The sequence below is a fragment of the Molothrus aeneus genome, chromosome 9, assembly GCF_037042795.1.
Source record: "Molothrus aeneus isolate 106 chromosome 9, BPBGC_Maene_1.0, whole genome shotgun sequence".
Taxonomy (NCBI): domain Eukaryota; kingdom Metazoa; phylum Chordata; class Aves; order Passeriformes; family Icteridae; genus Molothrus; species Molothrus aeneus.
In genome coordinates this window covers 31,102,807-31,109,153 of record NC_089654.1, presented here as the reverse complement: position 1 = coordinate 31,109,153, position 6,347 = coordinate 31,102,807, and positions in this window count along the sequence as shown.

Genomic DNA, 6,347 nt, shown 5'->3' with positions numbered 1-6,347 from the left:
TGAGTGAAGATCCTGTGTTACATGGGGGGTGTCAGGTGTCAATACACCACTGTGTGGGCCATGGAATGGAGTCTTTGGTCTTTTTTTGACACCAAAATGAGGGAAGGAGATGTTGCTTCTTGTTCCATTTAATTTCTGTCCTCCCTACTGAGTTTATTAAATAAGCTTTCCAGAGGCTGTAGAAGATATAAAGCGACTGTGTGAACTCAATAGTAGTCTTCCAGTAGTCCTTTTCTGAGAATTCACAAAAATAATTCAGTCTCTCAAGTAATAGCAGAGAGAAAAAAAAGATAAACAACAACCAGCCAACGTTGTCATTGTTAGTAGAGGTTTGAAAAATAGAATAGTGATGTTATATTGAGGAAAAATTAAATTTAGAGTAGCAGGGTGTAAACATGGGTTGCCGCTTTATTCACTTACAGCGGAGGGCGTTTTAAGCTCTTCAACAATTATCAATTTTTATTGGTGGCATAAAAAGGAACCAATTTTTTCTCTAACTTAGCGGGTAACAATTTGCCATCCTGGCCCTGTTTCCATACACCTTAGACACTGGAGAGTTCCTTTTACAAGCATGGAATGTTTCTCCTGTGAGCCATGGAGGAACTTGTCTTCCCACCTTGTGTCTGGGAATGGAGGCACAGCCCTAGATCCTGTACACCACTGCAAGGAAGGCAGAACCTGGCATCATTTGTATACAGGAATGAAAAGTTAGAAAGTGCTTACACCTGTATTGGCTATCCATAAGCTAAGGGGCAAGAATAGAAATTGGAGGAAAAGGATTTGTGTGGGGTTTAGCAGCTGTGCTGCACGTAGTAGAACAATGCAGATCCAACAAAAAACTTGTTAAGGAGAAAATGTGAAATGAACCTTGGCATAGTTTAATGTAAGCAAAGACCAGGTTTGAGTTTTACTATCAGCATATTTGGATGTCTGCATTTCACACAACCCCCAGGCTCTGAGCTGGTTTTGTTCAGGATATAGATGTCTAGCCTGGAACAGGAATGCTGAGCTTAAAAGGCTATAAATTCAACTTAATGTGGATCTGAAGTGAATGAATAAGTTTTGTGAGGTTGCCAAAGGTACTTGGCCTGGGTTTGACTGGATGTTTCAAAGACTTTAGGTAGCCTCAGACTGACAGACCCTGCATCGCAGCTCACTATCCTCTCCTGTACCTTGATTTTGGGGAATACCTTTTAAAGTGTGTTTTCTCTCTTTGCTTTATTGCTCCTTAGATAATTAAAAACACAAAAGTACTCTTTTTCTTTCCTTCCTTGTTTCCTTTTCTAACTTAAAACATGACTATAGTTGCTTTCCTTAATTTACACTCTCTCCTGCCTTATTCAAGAGGTGAATGTGGGGGGCCTGTGCTTCCTCCGTGCTGTTGCCATGTCCCATCAGTAAAGCAGAGCATCAGAGAGCTCCTGGAGCTCTTCTGCCTGCAGAGCTTTTCTATAAATCTCACCACGAGGTTACAAGCATCAAGTGCAATGAGTAAGAGAGTCCCTGGCTGATTAGTCAGCCTTTTAAAATGAAAGCAGACAGCTTCCACCCAGCCCCATTGCAGGGGGCAGGAAAAAGGAAACTGGGGAGCAGAAGTCTGAGGCAGTGCGTTGGAGGCACACATCCCACAGAAGCACATGCTGCTGCCAGACAGAGCCAGCCCACGCTACCCACCGCCATCCCCTCGTATGACCAAAGCAGGGTTTGCTCATCCAAACTATTTATTTATCTAACTGAATGCATCAAATAAATCCATTTATTTATTAAATTGATATTTATAAACCCCTCTCCTTTACATGAATAAAGTGACAGCATATGTCCACAGCAATAGACCTTCATGAGACCAAAAGATGTAATCTTTTCTTCAATTACGTTGTAAGTCATTTTCCAGAGGGGGGAAAAAAATTCTTAGGTTTATTAATAGTGTGGTGGACTGTAGTTCATGCTAGATACTAAACCAATAAGAGTGTGTATTTTCAGTATGTGTAATTCAATTTTTAATGACTGACTTTAACAAATATTACAGCAGTTAATCCTGAGAAAAAAGGTTCTAAGATATCTTAAAGACCTGGTCTACTAAATTTCTACCTCACTTATTCTAGTGTTTGAATCTGAGAATGAAGTAGATGTTAAGCCTGACACTGAAGGAAAGATCTTTATTATATTTAAATGACGTTTCTTTAAAATGCATCAATTATGGTACTATGACTATGAGCCCAAGCTCAATCATGTAATTGTGATTCATGAACACAAAAGACAATTTATCAAAGAAAGTAGGACTGATCAATTTTTAATTTAAACTTCTGTGATTCCAGTGTATGTGACATTTAGTTGTGCAGTGTGATGTGAGTTGTGTCTGTTTGGACTGTGGAGAGGGTGAGGAGGGTTAGGTTTATTTGGTTTGGTTTTTTTACCTGACTGATATTTGCCAAAAAAAATCATGAAGTCCCCCTAATACCACTCATTGTGGGAACAAAGGTTTTGGAAAGTGAAGCATTTTAATAAAAATAGTTAATGAAAAAACAAAGAAAATCTGTTGACAAAGGATTAAGGGGATTTTACTCCTATCAAAAAATGAAGCAAATATTTGCCACTGCCCCACAAAGGCTTCCATCTACAGAGCCCTATCTACTTCCACCTACAATTTTTCTGGGAAAAGTGACATCTTTTGGAGAATATTTATACAAGACTATAAAAGGAAATATTTTAGACTGGTCAATGCATTTTGAGTGTTCACACAAATCCGTAATTCCAAGAAAAAGATAATTAGTCCAAAACACTGCAGTATCAGTTCTTGGACTTTGAAAGCTAATACCTCCCTCCTAAGTTTGTTGTGTCTCCCTCCCCACAGAAGTATGGAAAGGTTTAAAAAATACATATTCACCAAGTCACAGAGGCTTTGGAATTTCTCTGCTTCCCCTTTCTTTAATGTTCGCCATGCACCAAACCCCAGGGAATGGAATAAAGCATTTGCCATGGGCAGACTTGCAGAAGTACCTGTGAAACATCTACCTCTGGTAATACCAGAGGCTGAGAAAAGAGAAAAGGTACTCAGCACACTAAACTGACACAGGTTTTAGTCTCATAAATATGTGTAGACACAATCAGGTTTATTAAATTTTGCCTTGGACAAGACTACGTAAAAGTTTAAAGGAAATGCTAGTCATTTTTGATATTTATGGCTTGGAGTTTTTAAATTAGACACAACGGGAACAGACTGTCCTGGTTCAGAGAGCTATGACTCCAATTGTAAGTGAACTTGTAAAATTTAGATGCATTCATATGTGTTCCCTTCCATTTTAAATGCATCATAACCTGGTCATCTTTACATTTATATTAAAGCTATAGTTTAATTTCACACTCCTGATAATAAGGGGAAGATAAGATGAAGTCTCTAAGAAATAAAATCCCCTGGTTCGGTGTCTGTAGTTGTTCAGCCCTCAGACCTTCAACTGACTTCACTGAGAGCTGCAAAAATGCTCCCAAGAAATGCTCCCTAACCAAGGCCATGAATCATTGGCATGATTTTCATGTTCTTACAAACCCTGCTGACAATGAAACAATACAGCTGCCAGAAGCTTAAGACTGTTTCTGGCTGTTAACAGCAACCAGTACATATCATAGAACGAATGTCCAACAGCCAGGGTGTTCTGTGTTCTCTCTTTTTGAGTATTATTTGATTAATTTTGGTACATTCAGCTTGCATGAAGAAAGAGGGACTCAAGGGAAAACAGATGACCGGCACAATGCTGCAACTTAATGTACCTTGTGAATAGCAATAAACCAGCAACTGGTCCTGCTAGTGCTGAAGTCCATGTGAGGAGCTCTGAGATTCATGGGATTTATAGTACAGTGAGACTAGATGTCAGATCACAGAAGTGTTGAGAAGATTAAAGGGCTAAAAAATACCTACAAAAGAAATCCATATAGTAGATTCAAAGGTTTTTAAACCCCTGAAAGACCTAGATGACCTAGTTTGACATGCTGCAAAATAAAAGCTTTACAACTGTATGCAAGTAAAACATTCTTTAGAATGTTATCCAATTTGGATTTAAAGCTTAGTACCAGTCTACTGTGTCTTAACATGGTTTTGTCATTAGACAGTGTCTCAGTCTAGTTTGAACTGGTCCTGTTTTTTGTATTTCTATTATAGGCTATGATCACGTCATTTGTTGATCTATTCCATGACAAATTAAATTGATTTAATTTCTTTGTTTCTGTATTGGTAAGGAGATTACTGGGCCCCAATTCTGGTTCTTTTTGTAAGCCTTTTAAATTTGGAAGTGATGGTTTTAACACATGGAGATCAAAACTAAGGATGGTATTTATGTCCCACTTGATATGCAAGGATGTTAATGTCTCTCTGCATGAATAATCAAAGTACAAAAATGAATTCCATCATCACATTTGGAGTGCACATACACATGCTGTATTGCATTTGGGGATGTTCTCATTCAATTTTCCATATTTTGAGATTTTTACAGAGTAGTTCATGTTTTTGGAAAATATTTTTAACAAAGTTAAAATGTCTTACTGAGAGTGTTTCAAAAAGGATGCTCCTTATTTGCCAAGGTTGAAAAGAAGAACCCTTGATTTCCCCATGTCTTTTAAAGAAGAAATCTCTTGTCCTGATTTTTAAAGACACGATAGAGGTTTTTGTTAATTTGTGATGGGGGACTGTGTACATGTTGTCATTCCTTGGTGATAAAGTGTCATTAAGTCTTGTGGAATATGGAGTCATGGAAAAGGAGAGCTATGATCAAAAATTACTGCATGCATTTCAAAATTTCTTCCTCATTCCAAGAGCCAGAGAGTGTGAGGCAGCTGCCTAAATATAGGTTCATACTGTCACTGCCAAGTGCCCTAAAATTTTGAAGGTACACTGTTGTCAGCTGTGACATTGAACTTGCAGTTTCTGCCCTTCTGAAATAGCAACTAAAGGCAAGTAGGAACCCATTCAGAATGTAAAATAGCACTAAATAGCTTTAGTAAATAAAAAATAATTCTCCTCCTGGATACTTTTGGTGATGTAAAATAGGGTGTTGTGTTTCTAATCCAAGATCGGGCCTTGTGATCTGTATTCCAGGTGTTTATTGTTGTTATCCCGCAGTTCTGGCTGAATTTGAGCCTGGCACTGAAGGCAAACAGGATTAAGAACTGAGGCTTTCAGTATCCAGATGATGTGATAGCTGTGCCAAGTGGATAGCTCCATCATTTCTCAAGAGGTTTTTACTCCTGGAGCACTTTTATGTACACTCTTGACTTGTTCTCTTTGGAAGCCTTTGCCTAAGGGTATCTGAACACTGACCAGTCACTTCTCCTAGGACAGAGAAGCAAATCAGTCTCTCTGCATGTATAAAGCCTTGCTGTCCTCTGCTGGTAACTAATACAAACCTTTAAGTTTTTGAAAAAACCTTTAGGCTTATCTGAGCCCACTTTTCTACAAACTACTGTTTGTTGTGTCCCTTTAAACCTTGGTAAATTTGGTGTTTGTTTTATTTTTGTGCTTGTGCTTGAGTGACTTAGGTCAATGAGGCCCCAGTGCGTCTCTGACTCCCCTGCTGCTATTGCCTTGCCAGAGGTCTGCAGGCAGCAGGGAGAGAAGGTGTGAAGGAGAAGGGTTGTGGGTGCAAGGAATGGAACCTTATGTAAGGGTGAGGTGGTGGGTGGAAGCAGGGTGAGACTTTGTCATGCTAAGAATAGAATGCGCCAGTTTCCACAGAGAAAAGAGGCTGCCCTGGCCTCTGGGTTCTCACATCAGCTTGTTAAAAAGGGTGTTGCAAGTGCTGTAGTTAGATATTTTCTCCTAGAGTGGGAAGGAGATGTCTTTGAGCAGCAAAGGGGATTGTGCCCCTTTGTGCCTGGGCCAGGATGGGCAGGTGAGGAGTGGTGAGGAGGAGATCACTCCAGGATGACTCAGGCCTGCAGAACAGCTGGGCACGTTGGCAGAAATTTTCCATGCAAGTCACCACCTTCTTTCTGTTTTTGTGAGATGGCCCTTAAACCCTACAGTTGTGGAAATATCACAAGTATACATCTATATATAGATGGAGAGGCTCAAGTGTGGGCCAGAGTGCTATCTCCATCACCCTCCCCCAAGGCAGATAGACCAAAAAAAAGCACATGAGGCCACAAGTCCACCCCCAGGCTGAGTAACATTCACCCTCTGTGGGCAGAGCCAGGCGTGGGATTGCATCACCAGGGCCTCAAAAACCAAAGTGCTCCAAATCAAGGAAAAAAAGGCAAGAGGGGGCAATGGGAAGTTGGGGGACAAAGGGTTTGGTGTAAAAAAAAAAACCCAGGCCAGAAATGAAAGTGTGTTCACAGAGGAACCCACACCTCTCAGA